Source organism: Urocampus carinirostris, chromosome 1 (assembly GCF_059441175.1).
Source record: "Urocampus carinirostris isolate Australia breed hairy pipefish chromosome 1, RoL_Ucar_1.0, whole genome shotgun sequence".
NCBI lineage: Eukaryota > Metazoa > Chordata > Actinopteri > Syngnathiformes > Syngnathidae > Urocampus > Urocampus carinirostris.
In genome coordinates, this window is record NC_142349.1 from 64,801,662 (window position 1) to 64,819,389 (window position 17,728).

General features: G+C 38.3%; 1 protein-coding gene across 1 annotated transcript in view; it reads right to left on the reverse strand.

The window, feature by feature from the left end:
• Positions 1 to 17,728, reverse strand: part of spsb4a (splA/ryanodine receptor domain and SOCS box containing 4a) — a 143,011-nt gene that overhangs the window by 109,623 nt on the left and 15,660 nt on the right. Inside the window, exon 2 of the mRNA XM_088348476.1 lies at positions 3,686 to 3,816. The gene's annotated coding sequence lies outside the window, so the exon portion shown is untranslated. The remainder of the gene's footprint in view (positions 1 to 3,685; positions 3,817 to 17,728) is intronic.

A 17,728-nucleotide genomic window follows, 5' to 3' on the forward strand; every position in this document is an offset into this window, starting at 1 on the left:
AAAAGCCTGAAAAAATCCATAAATGCAACCTAATAATAAGAGATCAAGTATTGTCTATGCATAAGGATATGTTCCCAGCCTTTTCTTTTCAACTTGCTAAGGCGTATTCTGTTAATTTGACAGCCCATAAATCCGGTGAACCCTCGCCACAACATGGCTCACCTTTCACTGTATCACAACTTTACTTGTTTGAATTGTGCATTGTGTTCGGTATTCTGATTGACTAAACAATATTTCTGATTCTTCTCTTTCTACTTCACGGATTTCGCCAATTACAGGCTCTTTTAGACGGTTTAACTCTAATCCATTTAAAAGTGTGTAATTTTAGAGGTTTTCTATGAATTATTGTTTTAGAGTAATGATATGAATGTTAAGGCTACGACTATAAGTGTTTTTATGTTTATCTTCCCAGAAAAAGGAAACAACGCTTGAACTTAATTTACAAAAAACTACTTTTTCTGTCTACATTTGGAGTTTATTTTAATATTCAACAAATCGATCAGTTTTTGTCTCTGGGAGCGTGTTTAAGAACTGAACACTTTACGGTCCCACCTGTACAAGTATCTTATTGGTTAGCCTTGCAAAAGCCATAGACAATCATCAGTGATCCTTACCACTCATCTTAGAGACGCTGCCGTTTCATAAACATACTGTATCCATTTAAATTAAATGTGCTGCAGTTTATACATTAAAAATGTTACATTTTAAACTATTCAGAGATTCAATGCCAGCTTTTTTAATTTTCTGCAACTGGATATCGGCCTTAAATTTAAATAGTCAACCTCATTAAAAACAAATAACTTATCGTATTGGAAATGAAAAAAAATGTTTTCTATAACACCTGGATAACTGAAGTTTCATGTCTTTGAGCTTTGCAAATGCTATCAGTGACCAGAAAAATGGATAACAAGTTAAGAAAAAAAAAACAGATACAGTCCTAATTTTTACACTACTTTGCAATTTTGCAATTGATCGCAGTGAAATCAGTATTTCAAATTGCAACTGCTTGCAAAATATATATATGTATTGCATGCATTCCAAACACTGATTTGCGCTCAATACGAAATCAGCTGAGTTGAGTTTTACCCCAATCTTGTGCACAAACAACACCAAGCTTCGGTAAGTGTTATGTCCTTGTGCTCAGCAGCAGCAATAGATCAAACAACAAATACTGGCAAAAATGCAAAAACGAACACCCAAGAGCGTGTTTGCCTCGCCTACATCTTTGAGTCGTGCCGCGGCAGGTCATAAAGCCCACGTCAGCATTATAGCACGCATAGACGGGAGTTGATGTTTCCCATTTCCTGTGTGTCACGTTGCCAGGACCCCCATTTAGCCCCATCACATTGGGCCACACGCACACTTTTGTTGTCAGGCCATGTGACCAGCCCAGAGGTCTTCACCTCCCTCAGTTGCCAACAACCTCAAACAGCTTCATTGTTCCCTCGTTTTTTTTACCACTTGACATTTTGGCTTGATTAAGTGCCACATGGCCCCAAAAAATATCATCACACGTGTAGCATCAGAGTGATCATCAGGGAGCTGGTGGCATACTTTTCTGACAGTACTGAATGCCAACTATGGAAAATGACAACACTGAGTGCAGAGAGCTATCAATGAGGAACATTCACAAGCACTCGTCACACATTTCTCGCATAGAGCCAAATATATCTGTCGCAAACTAATTATTTTGTTTATGTAAAATTACTTAAACATGCAGCAGAATACTGGAGCAGGATTTGCAAATGGACCTCTCTGTGTTTGACGGTAACTAGAACGTGAAACTCCCATTGTAGTGGAAAGATAACTTGAAGCCTCTTTTTGATGAAGTGTTTAATGCTTGCCAAACTGAGATTTGTTGTGTAGTGGGACGATTTTGATCCCAAACAATTCTAACATGCTTCCCTGGAAATCAAAGCGAAATTTAGGATAAAATCTTGATTTGGTCCCACATGACATCACATGACTTGCTGTAGGTAGAAATTGTGATAACACACTTTAAAAGAATTGGGAATTTTAAAAATGATGTAGACTAGCGGTCCAGAATGTTGAAGATATGGGTTTTGGGTCGCATCTATCACACAGCAAAGATTAATTTAGCCTATGAAATTATTGGGTAGAAGATTCAAGTAAATGGGACCCAACCAAATAAACTCAGCCAGATTAAATCCTTTATTAACAAAATTCCTGCTGAGACATGATTTTCGGAATTCAAATGGATGTTATTTTACAGACAAACCTTTGTTTTTCGAAAGATGGTAAACCACAACAATGATGACATGTTTATAAACTAAATCAGGTCATATCTGTTGCAGAGAAGAGCGCTACTGTCACTTATCTCCAAAACTTAATTTTTACAAGATGTTAAAACACCTATTCCCTAAAAAATGAATTGAACACATTAAATTTATATTGACCGATTTAGAAAACAATGACACTTCAAATAACTCATTAATAAAGCATTGAGTGAACAAAGACGACTTTTTGGTGATGATATACATACGTGCGTTGCAGCTCATACAAGGAAAATGTTTGAGATTTATTAATTCAAGGACATAGGAAATTTGGCAATTCACGCCATCTCTGTGACACTATTAATCTTTTACCGTTCTTGTAAAATCTACCTGAAATCCTAAACCAAGTTGTACCCAGAGGAAATTGAATGGTGTTTTGTAATCTGTTTGGAGAATGTGGACGGTTTTAGTCCATTTTGGAAAGTTAACATTCTAAAGTTTGGTCCTGAACACTACACGTGCTACTCACACTCAGTAATCTGAGTTGGAACACACAGAAATAGGTTTTTATTCTTGCCTGATTATTTTTCTGTAATGAAATGCCTGCAGATTAGTGTAGCATGGGCATCTTAGCTGGAAAACAGGTGAGACAATAACTTCAAGCCTTACCTTGTACCTTGTCAAAATGGACTAAAATATGAAAAACTAAACTCTATATTTTACACATTTTTCTAATGGTAGCTCTAGGCTTTTCCAAAAGTGGCCATTTTGAGACAACCAGTTCACAGCCCTTGCATTTGTGTACTTTACTTTGGCCAATATTTAGACATTGTGAAATAATTGTAAATGGTTCCCTGATCACTGATTATGCACACTTGCGCCTAATAATCGAGAGTAGAAATGGATCCCATGATGCATTTAAATTTATTAATTTTTGGCTCTGATTTCAACACAGCTCGTACATTTGTGTTAAATTATGTTGGGAATTTCATTGGCTGAACAATCAAGCAACTTTTGATTCAGTCACTAATGGCTAAAGCTTTTTTAAGCCAAATTGGTCATGAAAGTTTTTTTTTTTTTATAATACAGGCCCTCATAGGTGGTCAAAGGCCAAGTACCATTAAAAAAAAGCTTGCGATTGGCTAAGAGTGGTGTCAATCAAAAGGTTAGAGGCTAAAGGCTATATCGGAAATCTGTTTATTTTTAAAGGGGAGTTATGGAGCCAAATAGACCGATTACGCCGAAGATCGTTAAAATATCCCGAAATGGTTTTAGGCAGATTTTTATTTTCTGTCGGCATTATCATGCGTTTTAGACTACATATTTTACATTGCTGGATTCACTGGAGATTGTTAATGGTCGTATTTGACATCAGTTTTGCTTTGGCAGCTTACTTCCAATATTTAATACATCTATCTTGTTTCAGTGTTAATAAACAAGCCTTAACTTACTTTTGCAAATGTTGCTTCAATGTCCTCTGCAGTCTTCTGCAGTTGATCTAAAATCTAGAGTGGGGCATTGCTTCAACTTGTTGGCATTCTCTCCGACTTGGATAGAACATCGGATCCACCGATACACCGTGCTGTAAAATGAAAAAATAAATAAATGTAAATGACATTAAAATACATCTTCTGAGTGAGTGTTGTTGGCCTCACTAATGTATCAAAAATGTAAATGCTTTTCTTTCCAAAACTAAAGATGCAAACATGACAACATATTTCCCTTGGATGTAGTTTAGAAAAAGCAATAGTATCATTGTAGCTCAGCTCGGCAGTAGCTCAGGAGGTAGAGCGATCGTTTTAGGATAAAGGGATCCCAGTTCGAATCCCGGCTTGTCCGTGTTACATGTCGAAGTGTGCTTGGGTAAGACACTGAACCCCCAATACCCCCAATAAGCAGGTTAGTGCCTTACATGGCTGCACAGATCACGGCCGCTATTGGGAAATGTGAAGCACAATGTAAAGCGCTTTGGGAAGTCATTGACTTGAAAAGCGCTATAAAAATGCAGATCATTTCATTTCATATAAAAAAATGGACTAATGTGAATCAATTTCGATAAAATAATGTTGAGAATGATGTAAAAGAAAATACATGTTAAATTCTCCGCAGAGTCAAGTTATTGACTGTTCTATGGAAAATATTTTTGTTAACATAAAACAAATGTACAGATGAGAAATTCTCAATCATTTCACGTGTAGTTAGCCTTGGGATTGGAACGCTATCCCTACCCGCTTAACATTGTTTCTATGTTGAGGGAAATGTGTGTAAAATGTACCATACATCATGGGGAATTACAAAGCACTTGGAATTGTGGGTACACATGAGAAAACCCGTATCATGCATCATAATTGAGTGCGTGCATCCACGCAGACTGGAAGGATGCGCTTGGGTGAGGTTTTCCAGGAGGTGTCGAACAAGAGCTAAGTGGGGCTAAACCGTGCAGGCAACTCATCCTCAGCAGATCCCCTTGGCCAGACACACTTGAGTAGGGGCACCAGCCTGCAAACTAATCTGCTTTTCTTTGGGATTAGAAGCTCTGTGCAGGTGGTGTTCAGTCTCGCCTCTCCATTTGGTTGTGCTCTTGACAAATTACGCAACTGCAAAAGACAATTATGTAATTTGATGAGCTAAAGCAGTTTTGTGTGCTCTTGGTAGAACAATTGTTGTTTGATAAGAACTAAAAAAAATTGGATAATGTTCGTGAATCATATCAATTGTGGATCAACTGTCGCTCATTGGACTCAATAACAATTGCATTTATGCAAATTTGCCAGGCGGGTGAATGCTTGAACAAACTGTAATTGCAAACAGCTACAATTGTACGCTTCAAAAAAGGTCAGAACTTTGGGTTATGTGAGGTTCATATTGCTCTTGGCTGCTACAGAAGTTGCTTGTCATAACAACATACCTGGAATTGAAAAACAAATGAAAAAAATACATTAGATACTAAATATACTTATATAATCTATCCATCCATCCATTATCTGCACCGCTCATCCTCAGTAGGGTCGCCGGGGTGCTGGAGCCCATCCCAGCTATCTTCTTGCAGTGGGCAGGGGACACCCTGAACTGGTTGCCAGCCAGTTGCAGGGCACACAGGGACAGACAATTCGCTCGCTCATTCATACCTAGGGACAATTTGGACCAGCCAACTAACCTGACATGCATGTTTTTGGAATGTGGGAGTGCCCGGAGGAAACCCACGCAAGCACAGGGAGAACACGCAAACTCCACACAAGAGGTTCGATCTCATGAACTCAGAACTGTGCCGCACATGCGCTAACCACTGCGCCGCCGTGCTGCCCTTATATAATCTATACTTGAATATTATGTTCCAAGATGTTTGATGTTGGAAATCAAATGCAAAAAATGCATAGCTCCATTTAAGTAAACCTGCACCTTTTTGCCAGGTTTTTCCAAACACAGGTGTTTTTTCCAGCCTTACTATTTTAGCTTGTTTTTTCTAGTAAAAGAAGATATAAAATGATAAAAGGTGAAGTCAACATGTTTTCAGTGTATTTGTCAATCAATGACGTTTGTAATTACTTGTATAATCTGTATGTACTTATAAAATGCATACTTGTATAATCTGTCCCTGAGTATTTAAAATTTCAAAGCACATGCAAAAATATGCAAGGTTACCTCGAGACTCCAAAAAATGTGCCAATACACTTGCTTTATAGGAAAGAATATTCTTGATGAATGAATCACAAGATTTTTTTTTGCAGTGCATTTATCAGTCAAGGATATTCTAACATTGTATAATATACAAATACTTATAAAACACATAATTGTAAAACTTTTAAAGTATGTCAAATTGGAAAATACAGACGCTCCCATACATATGAATATTCGAGTTACGAACAAGGGTACATACGAAAAAAAGATTCAGGGTGTCAAAAAATGTCTATATTGCTGTAAGTTACATTTTGTATTGTCCACCTTTTTCCGAGTACAGGACATTGCTGTAGTGCTTCTTTCCGCCACTAACGGCGTGTGGCGCTGCGAGAGCTCACCCAGCATCCACCCCAAAGAAATCCGGCTCCTAATTCCTAGTTCGCGTGTAAACATACTACGTGTACTTTATCTCAAGCGCTCTAGAACTTTGACGTTTTTATTGTTTAATATCTCGTGCATACATTCAATATGGTTGGTGTAAATTGTAAAGAAGTGAGCCGTTTCATTTGAAATGAAAGTGGAATAAGAAAGCTTGATGCGGTTGAGAAAATGGTTGCATCGCTTCTTTTGGCCACTTTCTAACACGGAGGAGGAAGTCACCTAACTTTTGAAGGCCATATTTCAAAAGTAAGTTAAACTTCACTTTATGTATTTTTATAGAGCATATCGTTTTAATAAATGTTTATTTTTCAGTACAAAACAATACAGGTAACTTATACAAGACTTAAACATACTTATACAAACCTTAAACATGCACTCCAGTCAAAATATAGCACTGAAGCAACTTACAAAAAAACTAACTTCCAAATGATCGTCCGGAAGGTATCTCGTTCGTAAGTAGGGGAACGTTTGTACATACAAATACATTAAGGTTACCTACAGATTGCTAAAAAAATCATATTCCCAATGGACCTAAATCTACCTATTTATTTTGCTCAATTTACTAAATTTGAGAAAAATATTTCAATAAATGATCAGCATTTCTGCCAACGAGGGTAAGAATTATTTTGCAGTGTATCAGTCAAGAACGTTCATATTCTTGTATACATGCATAAAGTTTGGATATACATATAATGAAAATGAAATGATCTGCATTTATATAGCGCTTTTCAAGTCAATGACTTCCCAAAGCGCTTTACAATGTGCTCCACATTTCCCAATAGCGGCCTTGCAGCCATGTAAGGCGCTAACCTGCTTATTGGGGGTATTAGGGGTTCAGTGTCTTACCCAAGGACACTTCGACATGTAACACGGACAAGCCGGGATTCGAACTGGGATCCCTTGATCCCAAGACGAGCGCTCTACCTCCTGAGCCACTGCCGCCCCAAATATGCACTTGTATAATACACTTCCCACTTATTTTAAGTTAAACAAGCACATTAAAATACATAACATTTTTGTGAGTCAAAAATGTTCACTCCACACTGGCGGTTCCTTGCTTCCATAAGTAACAGGTGAAGAATATTTCATTATCATTTTATAATTTCCTTTATATCAAATAAAGCTCAAAAAAATGACAAAAAGACCAAAAAATACTTTTGTCATCAGACTGAAGACCAAGGAGCAGTCAATTAAAAAACGTGTTGTGTCGCAAAAAATCTAAATTTATTTATAAATCCCGATATTTTTGTGTGTGTGTGTGTGTGTGGTTTATAGGCTCCGAAACGGCTAAACTGATTTTCTTGAAAATGTACAGTAGTACTTTAGGGCTCCAGAAGAGTTTTTAGCCATGTTTTAGTCAAGGCACGAGTTTGTATGCCGCGTCCCTGCCAAGAAAGGGGTCCCTGTTTTTCCTCATCGCTGGGTCAGTCGTCTACCTTAGCCAGCACAAGTGGGGTGGATCACAATCATCCCAGCTGTAGCCGCCTCCAATCAAGCAGAGGTTTAGATCCAGCCTCCCCGCGTGGAGTTTGCATGTTCTCCCTGTGCCTGCGTGGATTTCCTCCGGGCACTCTGGTTTCTTCCCACATTCCAAAAACATGCATGTCAGGTTAATTGGCCGGTTCAAACTGTCCCTAGGTGTGAATAAGCGAGTGAGGTGTCTGTCCCTGCATCGGTGCCCTGCAACCAGTTCAGGGTATCCCCTGCCCACTGTCTGAAGATAGCTGGGATGGGCTCCAGCACCCCCGCGAACCTACTTAGGATAAGCGGTGTAGATAATGGATGGATGGATTTAATCTCCTAATTTTTCACGAATGTCCTGCTACCCCTTTGCCTCTTCTCTTGCTCCTAGACTCTCTCCTTGTCTCCAGCCCCACATTCACCCCATGTTCACCACTCGAGCCTGGCCATTCTGCTTGTAAGAATAAAACTTAAAGAGAATAGGAAAAAAAAAGTTCCCACCTGATGGGCATGTTTCCAAGACAACTAAAGAACACAAAGATTAAGCACCTAAACACAAGCGCGGATCCAAGTAGTTTGTAGGCCTACATAGATCGTGTCTCCACTGTAAGCGTGAAAATGAGAGTGGGAATATTGAGCCAAAAATAGGAGCAGAATAATGAGCGTCTTATCTCTCGCATCGTTTCCATATCTCCACTGCAGCTTCCCCCTCCTCGACAGAAGAAAATGCCTCCCTAGGGCCGTATAAAACGGATCACGCCCAGGATTGCCTTGCTTTTCGCCAGCTCACCAAGGTTGAGTGAATGTTCCGGCTACTTTTCTTCCGAGGCTCTCCAGTTACACAATCACCTCCAGTTTCTTTAACTTATTTAAGAAGATCTGCGAGATCCGTTACAAATACAAGCTGACCAACCTCAGGCCCCCCTTCCTGAAGTCGATACTTTTCTTAAGGCATTCTTCTTTTCTGTCATTTTCTTACCAAGACAGTGAGGGAAAAGAAATGCAGACACCCCCCTTTTCCATTACTTCTGCCCCAGATACTTGCCTAGAGTAAGTAAGTAAAGAGAATAAATAAGTCATAACCTATGACAGAAACATTGTGCTATGTGAACCCTTTGACCTAAATATCCGATTTACTTCTCTTTCTTTGAAAAATAAAAAATACTGCTCTCGCTGCATTTCTTATGTGTACTCATTTGCCTAGCTGAGGACACAAGTCTTATTATCCCTGACAAGAGGCATGGATTCGCTCTCTCTTGCTCCAATACGTGGAAAGGAAAAGCTGCTGACTAGATGACAAAATACAGCAGCCATCTCATTATCAACACATTTTCGTCCAAGCCTGGATGTAAACACAGGTGATTAGTAAGGACATAAACTGACATGAAAAAAGCAAAAACAAAATAAAGAATCACTACATGATACGTCAATTATTTTTAGTATTGGACCCCTACAAAGGATATTGCATTTTGACTATAGCAGTGTTTGAAACTCATGCCAAAAAGTTACCAGACACCAGGGCAGACAACTCTGAAAAGTCGCCTGCGCAGCCATAAAGTTGCCGGCCCCATTTTTTCAAATCTTGAAACACAATAAGACGACTAATCGTAAAAAAAAAACCATTGTTGCAAGTGTATTAAGGAATGATAATCAGAATATATAACAGAACAACACTTTAAAACTAAGTTTATTATAAATCTACTTATAATTTTCACTGCATGTATATGACATCGCTGTTTTCCATTTTCCATCAGTATGTACCTGTATTTACTCATCTTCATTGATGCAATGTTTGCGTTGCGTCGTCTGCTACAAGCCACGTGAACTCCTCTTTCCACGATGCTTTTAATGTACGTTTACGTATTGTAGCGTCATAAATTTTGTTAGCTTCTTTCGAATATTTCTTCTGCGGCTGAGGTTTTGGCTTGATTCCTAACCACTTATTCATTTTTCTTGTGTTCTCTGTGCATCTTCTTTGGAAAATGATATGCAAATGCACGACCTTATTAGGCTCGGGAAAGTCCGGAAGCACGAAGTTATACGATGCAGGCTTCTGATTGGCTGCCGGGTATGCAAACTGCCAAAAGAACCGAAATTCCGAAATTTACAAACCGAATGAAGATTCCGAAATCGGAATAAAGCAAAAGTTTGATTTGAAAAAAATAAATTAAAAAACGAAAGATTTTTTTTTCTTTCTTGAAAAAGTTGTCGGCCACCCGGGCGGAGACGTTGTGCACGTTGTATGCCCGACGTAAAAGATGCACGCCACCGGGCGTCCGGCGAGACGTTATTTCAGAAGCTGACTATAATTGCGCACTGGTGTTTGTTGTTTTGACTATTATTAACTGTTTACATCATTGTCACCGTTGTCGTTCTTTAATTTTTTTTATCATTATTTTACTAGAAATTTGGTTATTCTACCAGAGGTATTGTACAGTATGTTTTTTTGTTACCATCGTTTTTTCATCTTTTAAATCACTTTTTTCAATCCTTTCCGAGCTAACGTCAACATTTTCTCATTGGAATAAAATTATTGAGTTACACCACCTTATTTTTTTTAAACTGAACAAATATATTTTTGTAAACACATATTATTACAAGTTTACGAGTAGTGAGACAAAAATGACTTGTTTTTATTTATTTTCAAAATTATGTCTTTTAATCTGAATATATTAACTTTTATTTCTCACAAAGATGAAAATGTTCCAGAAGCAAATGTTTGATTCTATGGAAATGCTCAATATTGTATTCTTATTAATATTGTTATCTTGAAGGCTAAAATAATTGTACGGATTAAACCAAGATTAAAATCTTGCCGACCCTTAATGGACTATAGAGCAGGTATTGCGTGTAAGGTTGGGTTGTAAGTCAGCTGTTCTTTGCAGGTGATATTGCTTTAGTAGCTGACTCTGCAGCAGGACTGAGTGCTTTGGTAGTGGAATTTGAGTGTGGAAGAGAGGGAAGCCTAATGTAAATGCAGACAAAAGTAAGGTAATGAGGTGTTCGAGAAGTGTTGAAATAGTTGGATTAGAGATTTTGTTGAATGGTATAAAGTTACAGAAGGTAGATGGTTTAAGTATTTAGGTTCATATGTTAAGGCAGGTGGTGATTTGTAAGAGGATGTGAAGAAGCGAGTGGGGTTAAGTGTACAAGGCAATGGGTGTGCTAAACGGATTGTTTAAATGTACAGATCATCGAATGGATCCAAAGTGAGGACTGTATGAAGGTGTGCTGGTGCCAATAGATAGATAGAAGATAGAATATACCTTTATTGTCATTGTTACAAAATGGGTTAACATATTGTGACAACGAAATTGGGCATGACACTCCAGTTTTACACATTCACAGTGAGGTATGAGCCAAGAAGATAAAGGAACAGAGAGGATAAGGTTATAAAACAAGGGGGATAAGGCTATAGTTATAATTTATATGGTATTTACACAAGAAATGTCGGCATGTGGGATGTTACATACAGTGTTGTCGTGATACCGTTGGTATCGTAAGGGTAATAGTGATGCATGGCTCAGAGGCGTGGGGTTTGAGAGCAAATGAGCGGAATAGGTTAAATGCCTTTAAAATTAGAGGTTTGTGTAGAATGTGTGGAGTGACATGACAGGATAGGTTGAACTGGTATAGTGAAAGATCTTGCTGAGAGGGTTGATGACATTTTTCTGAGATGGTTAGACATATGGAAATAATGGATGAAGGCAGTTCGACTAAAATAGTATGTAGTGCAGAAGTAGTGGGAAATAGAATGAGAGGAAGGCCCAAATATGGTTGGATGGATGGGATAAACGTACTCTCAATGTGAGGTTGTTTTTTTTTAATATATGCAAGAGTGCGTGCTAGGGATAAATGTGAATGCCGAAGGATAGTTAAAAATGACTGATGTAAACGCATATAATGTAGAGAGGGAAATCCAGTGTATCCTGTCGGGCCTCTCTGCTGATGAAGGGTTGCATAGCACAGCAACTTACCCCTTGTTGTGCTGTGGGCTTAATGTTCAGTGTCAGGTTGGGAAGAGCGACGGGGAATGAATGTGAGTGTGTAGTTGACTCAGATCACCCCCCATGGAGGGACATATGGCTTTGTTATATAGATAGATAATTGACTAAAACTACACACATATTTGGCTAAAGCTAAATAACTAATTAACTAAATAAAGACCAGATGAGGTTAACAAAATCTGCTATTGAATCTTTTCTTCCGGCGCCGTCACGAATGGCAGCCACTCCAGCAGCTCCCGTGTTATTTTCGATTGTTCTCGATTGTTCTCAGCTCAGGGATGCTGCTGGAAATGTGAATTTCCCTTCGGGGATGAACAAAGTATCTATCTATCTATCTATCTAAAAACTACCAAGTGAAACTAGAATTGGACTCAAACCAAGACACTAATAGCGGCTGAATTTAATATTATAACGCATGTAAAAAAACAAAAAATATAGAACTCAGAAAGTACAAGAAGGGTAAATAGTTGTTGTTCAAATGCGGCTGATGCTAATGTTTGATTTGGGCCCAAGCATTCGCCTCTAGAGGCGCTCAGCAGGTGTGAGGGGCCAGAAACAGTTCCAGCTCAAGCACTGCTAATACTGATGCGGACTAACTTTGCAGCTGCTAGCGTTATTAGCACTACAGTTATTGTAAGTCTGTAATATAAGCAACACTTGGTGTGGTGATCATCTTTTTAACATTCAGCCACTAAATATTAACATTGTTCGGCGAGCTACAAGTTGCATTTAAAGGAGTCAGATATTTCAAAATTGGGAAAAAAGTCCATTGATGCTTTAAGTGCTAATATATTCCAAATGTGGACAAAAAATGTGGGCAATTAACAGTCCATAGCGGCAATGTCAAACTCGTTTTAGCTCGGGGGCCACATGGTAGAAAAAAAAACTCACGTATGCTGGACTACTGAATTAATGACATAAAAAGTGTGCCTGAGCTGGAGGGCTGGGGGTCTTTTCAGAAGATCACAATTAAATTATGATGTAGAGATGTAAGATTTTATTTAAAAAATAGTACTGAATTTTTTTTTTTTCAATATTTGTTTTCCTTCACTAACATTTAATCTCTTGTAGTTTATCACCTGTGCATTTGCACAGGAAAAAAAGCAAAAAACGATTGAATTCATTTTTAACACAGTTTATTTAACACTGGGAAACTCTGCAAGACTGGAAAGTGACAAAAATGGCATACAGTACGCACTCATTTAAATAATTGTTTTAATGATTTAAAAGTATTTCTGCTTTTATTTTTGTAGAAAAATGGTTACCTGAATATGGGACCTTTGCTGTTAGATTTCATATCTGTTATAGCTTCTTTAAGCTTCTGGCAAAACACCTAGGTATTATTTGTATTAATTTGGTATTGCCTTCAACAGCGCGTCCGTGTCTTCCATTTAAATAAAATATAATTTGAATGAATTTCCTCAATGTTCTCTGGTTGATTTAAGGTGCTTAGCAAATACAGGTACAGTGGGTGCTTTGCGAGTGGCGCCTGGCTTTGGCGACATCGAGTGGACATATTAAACCCGCAAGTCATTATATTCTTCTCTCAGCATTGTCCGGCGGGCCACATTCGTCTTGTGGGCCATGAGTTTGACACATGTGTTCTTATAGTGATAAGCTACATATGACCAAGTTCAGAGTTTGAACTCAGAGATTTTTTTTAAACCTTCATCTATTAAAATTGGCGATCATAAACCTTTTTGAAGGTTAACATTTCTTAGATTTTAACAGTAAGGCTTCTCAAATGGAGATTACTGCACCCCACTCGGAAAAGTGACCTACAACCCACATCTAAAAATAAGTGCCACAAGCGCATGCATGCAGACAAGCACGCAAGGTGGGCTTGACTCTCCTCAGACTGTTAAGACACCCCATGAAGTTGTGGGCTGTTCCACATGTTTACGGGCCCTTATAATTTTGAGGCCTCACCTAATCCTAGCCGTATGTCTGACTGTGCAGCAGCGAAGCCTCACACAGCGCAGCGGCGCTCTGGTTTCCGCTCTGAGGATCTGAAGTGCCCTGATGAAAGGTCGTGCTTAGTGAGGGTGAGATGTGCTGTGACGTTGTAACCACAACTTTCCAAACAGAAGCGCAACAGAAACATTAGGCTGTTTTAAATACTGATGCCACATGGTAAAAAAAAAAAACAAATTCATGTCTTCAGGAATAGACATGCTTGAGGGGGTTATCACTGTTGAAAAGGAACAAAATCCTGGAATGCAATTACTGTATTTTCTAGACTATAAGGCACATCTAAAAAACCCAAAGTGCAAAAAGTGGATAAGATTAAAAATGCATAAAGTAACTATAGGTATGCATTACCATAAAAGGTTTTATATATAAGTTTCTACTGTGAATTACCATATTTGAACAATAACATCACTGACCTAAATTGCAAAACATTGTATGTAACGAGAATCAAACCAGAGTAGCTGCGGTTCATACGCTAACATTTTACCTCTAGAACACCACTGGTACAGATTACATCAAACAAGCCATTACAGCTTATTTTAACTAACACTGATTTGCATACTGCATTCTTAGTTAATGAAGGAAGCAAGGTTTTTGGTGCTCTGAGGAGAGTGATGAACAACAAGAGTACGAGTATGGATGTTAAGAGGGGACTGTACGTGAGTGTGATTGTGCCGACTGTGTTGTATGGTGCAGAGACTTGGAGCCTGAACGCAGATTCCAGAAGGAAATTGAATGTTTTTGAGATGAAGTGTTTGAGGAGTATGTTAGGAGTGACAAGATTGGATAGATTGAGAAATGAAATTGTGAGGGACAGAACTGGAGTAGTCGCGGAACTGAGCAAGCGTGTTGATAAGAGAGTACCCGGTTGGTTTGGACACATGGAGAGGATGGATGAGGAGCGAACGTTGAAGAGGATCTACAGAGCAGAAGTCAATGGAAGGAGACCAAGAGAAAGGCTGCGATTGACGTGGATGGATGGTGTAATGAGTGCACTGCAGAAAAGAGGTCTAAATATAATGGAAGCTAGAGCTCTTGTTGGTGATAGAAAGGAGTGGAGAGGTGTTGTGAAAGGATAGTGGGATTGTGGACGCGTTCTTAAGGATGGGTTGGGCACCCGTATGATGCGGCAGGGGTAAACCAGTGAAAGCTGTCGGGCCCTGCTGTTAAACAAAAGAGTGTGTTGTGTCACCCTGACCCGAGTGACATGGCCGCTTTCTGGTGTCCCATTTCATCTGGAGGGACGAAAGCATGACCAACTCGGGTGCCGAGGTGCCTAACTTGTTTGGGTGTTTGGGCAATTGGGTTGGCCATGGTCCAAAAATGTTTGTGTGTGTTTTTTTGCTATTTTTTTTTCCCTTTTATTTTCTTTGTTATTGTATGTGTTTGTCTTGCTGTCGGTCACCCCTCTTGAGGGATATGACCAAGGTAGATAGATAGAACTATAGGTTTTATATACAAGATTTTACCGTATATTACCATATTTGAGCAATGATTATGTAATGAATGATCTAATCGAGAATCATCACTGACCTAAATTGCAAAACATTGTATGTAACGGGAATCAAACCAGAGTATCTATGGTTCGTGCGCGAACACTTTACCACTAGAACACCACTGGTACAGATGACATCAAACAAGGCATTACAGCCCATTTTACACCGATTTGCATAGTGCATTCTTCATTAAACAGTCTTTCTACTTTTTGACCAATGAATGTTAGAGACAGTACAAAACAGAAAGTCTTACAACAAAATACTGTACATGGTCTTACATATTGAACCCAGAGGTTTTTGACCCACAGGTTGAGAAGTGAAGAGACTGTTTAACGTATCATAATGCACTATGCAAATCAGTGTTGCTGGCATTGTGACCAAAAATACTGAGATAATGGGATAAGCTTTACTGCCTTTTTGTATGTCATCCATAACAATAGTGGTGTAGCGGTAAACTACCACAACTCAGGTTTGATTCTCATTGAATATAAAGTTTTGTGATTATGGTCTGCCACACGTATCGACTGATCAATATTTGCGTCATGGCATTAATATATACTGTAGAGCCCAATGGTGATACACAAATACCCACATTAGCTCTTATTTGAGTCTCAATTTTATGCGCTCTATAGCCTTATAAATTTTTTTTAAAAAAGACTGATTTTTGTGTGGGCCTTCCTATCCGGTGCGCCTTACTATAAGATAAAATACTGAAATCACGAGTTGATTGTGTGTCACAAGTAGCAAATGATAAGCAGCACATACAAAATGGTGTATCGCTTATACAGGAACCACTAACAAACGCAAAAACAATGCAACAAAGTTGGGTACAGAATTCACAGTTAAAAATGTGCTGCATTTTGGTCTTTTCATTTATAAAATTACTTTTGCAACACACAATGCCTTTAGAAAAAAAGAAAACGTCTTGGACATTACCTAGAAATCAAGAAAGGGATCTTCACTTGGTTTGAAGCCCAGAGACAAAATAGATATGTTGTGTCTCGGCCAAGGGTCAATGGTGACACATTGTATAAAGGGTCATTTGGAACGAGATAGTTACTTTCAAGGTGATGCACTACATTTTAGTAAATTACGTTTTAAATGAAATAACTAATGAATGACCACAAAACAAACAGGCAATTGCATGTGAAAGTGTTTTTTTGTATATTAATAAAAAAATAAAAGAACATGTTCGTTTCCGTGCCAGGTCAAGATTAGTGCGCTAAGTTTTGCAAGCCTTGAAGGCTCTGATTTTGAAAGAATGAAAAGATCCGCTTCGATTGGGTTGAAGTCATCTGCGTTCCATCCCTCAATGACTCCAATTAGCACAATTACCCACTTCTATCTGTGATAATCTAGAAACTCCACTGCATAGTTAAACTACACTTTGAAGTAATTATAGCATGAAAATAACATCTTCTCAACGAGCTAAACACTTTTATAAAAGTCGCCCTAATTATGCTAGAAAGCAAAGCACTGCATTTACTCTGGTACATTTTTATAAGGAGGTTTTTAGGACAACTTGTACTTGTCAGAGTCTGGTGATGTCAGAATGTGCACAGACCACGTCACTTGCGCGGCTGAGGCAGGTAATCACTTCTACCATTTTAAATCACTTGCAGAAAAATAAATGAGGTTTTAAAATTTGATATTTAAAGTAATTTGTTGGGGGGATTCTATTGAACATCACTATAAAAGTAACAAATATTTCAATCTAATGATTGTTATCACCTATTCAAAAAGTTGTTTTTTTCATTCCACATCACTAAAATATAACATCAGTTTGAATCAAGGCGTAACAATAAGAGACCAAAAACATTCTACAAATAAAATAAATTACCGTAAAATCCGGACTATAGAGCGCATCTGATTATAAGCCGCACGCACTACATTTTACGGGCATTATTGGTTTTGTCCTTACACAAGCCGCACCTGTATATAAGCCGCATGCACCCACATTAAAACATGTAGCAAAGTCAAAAGCTTATCCCAAATTTGACTAGGTGCCGCGATTGTAACTATAAATATAGTATACGATCCAAACACCACAATTGGCAACATGAACAGAAAATGATACCTGTAATTTTAATTTAATGCAGACCTTTAAAGTCCGGGTCCCGTTGAAAGTAATCCAATGAAAGAAATGTATATTTCCAAAGTTAAGGGTGGGAAAAATATATACCGGTATCCACTATTGTCCGCTGCAACAACAAAGAGATTTAACTCAACTTCACCCCACGTTTGCTCCGCCCCTTCTTTTTGATTCGCTCGTAGAAAACATATCACAATAAGTCTAAAATAAATACGTTACAAAAATATACAGTTGCAAATACATATTATACATGGTTACACATATTTACAAAGAAAGATAGTTTTCAAAGCTTTAATAATAATAATATAATTTTCATCCCAAACCGTGCCTGTGAAAGGTACCAACGCGCTACTAATAACATGCTCGCAACGCATCATGCGTATCTGTTAAAAAAAGCCATACCGCAAA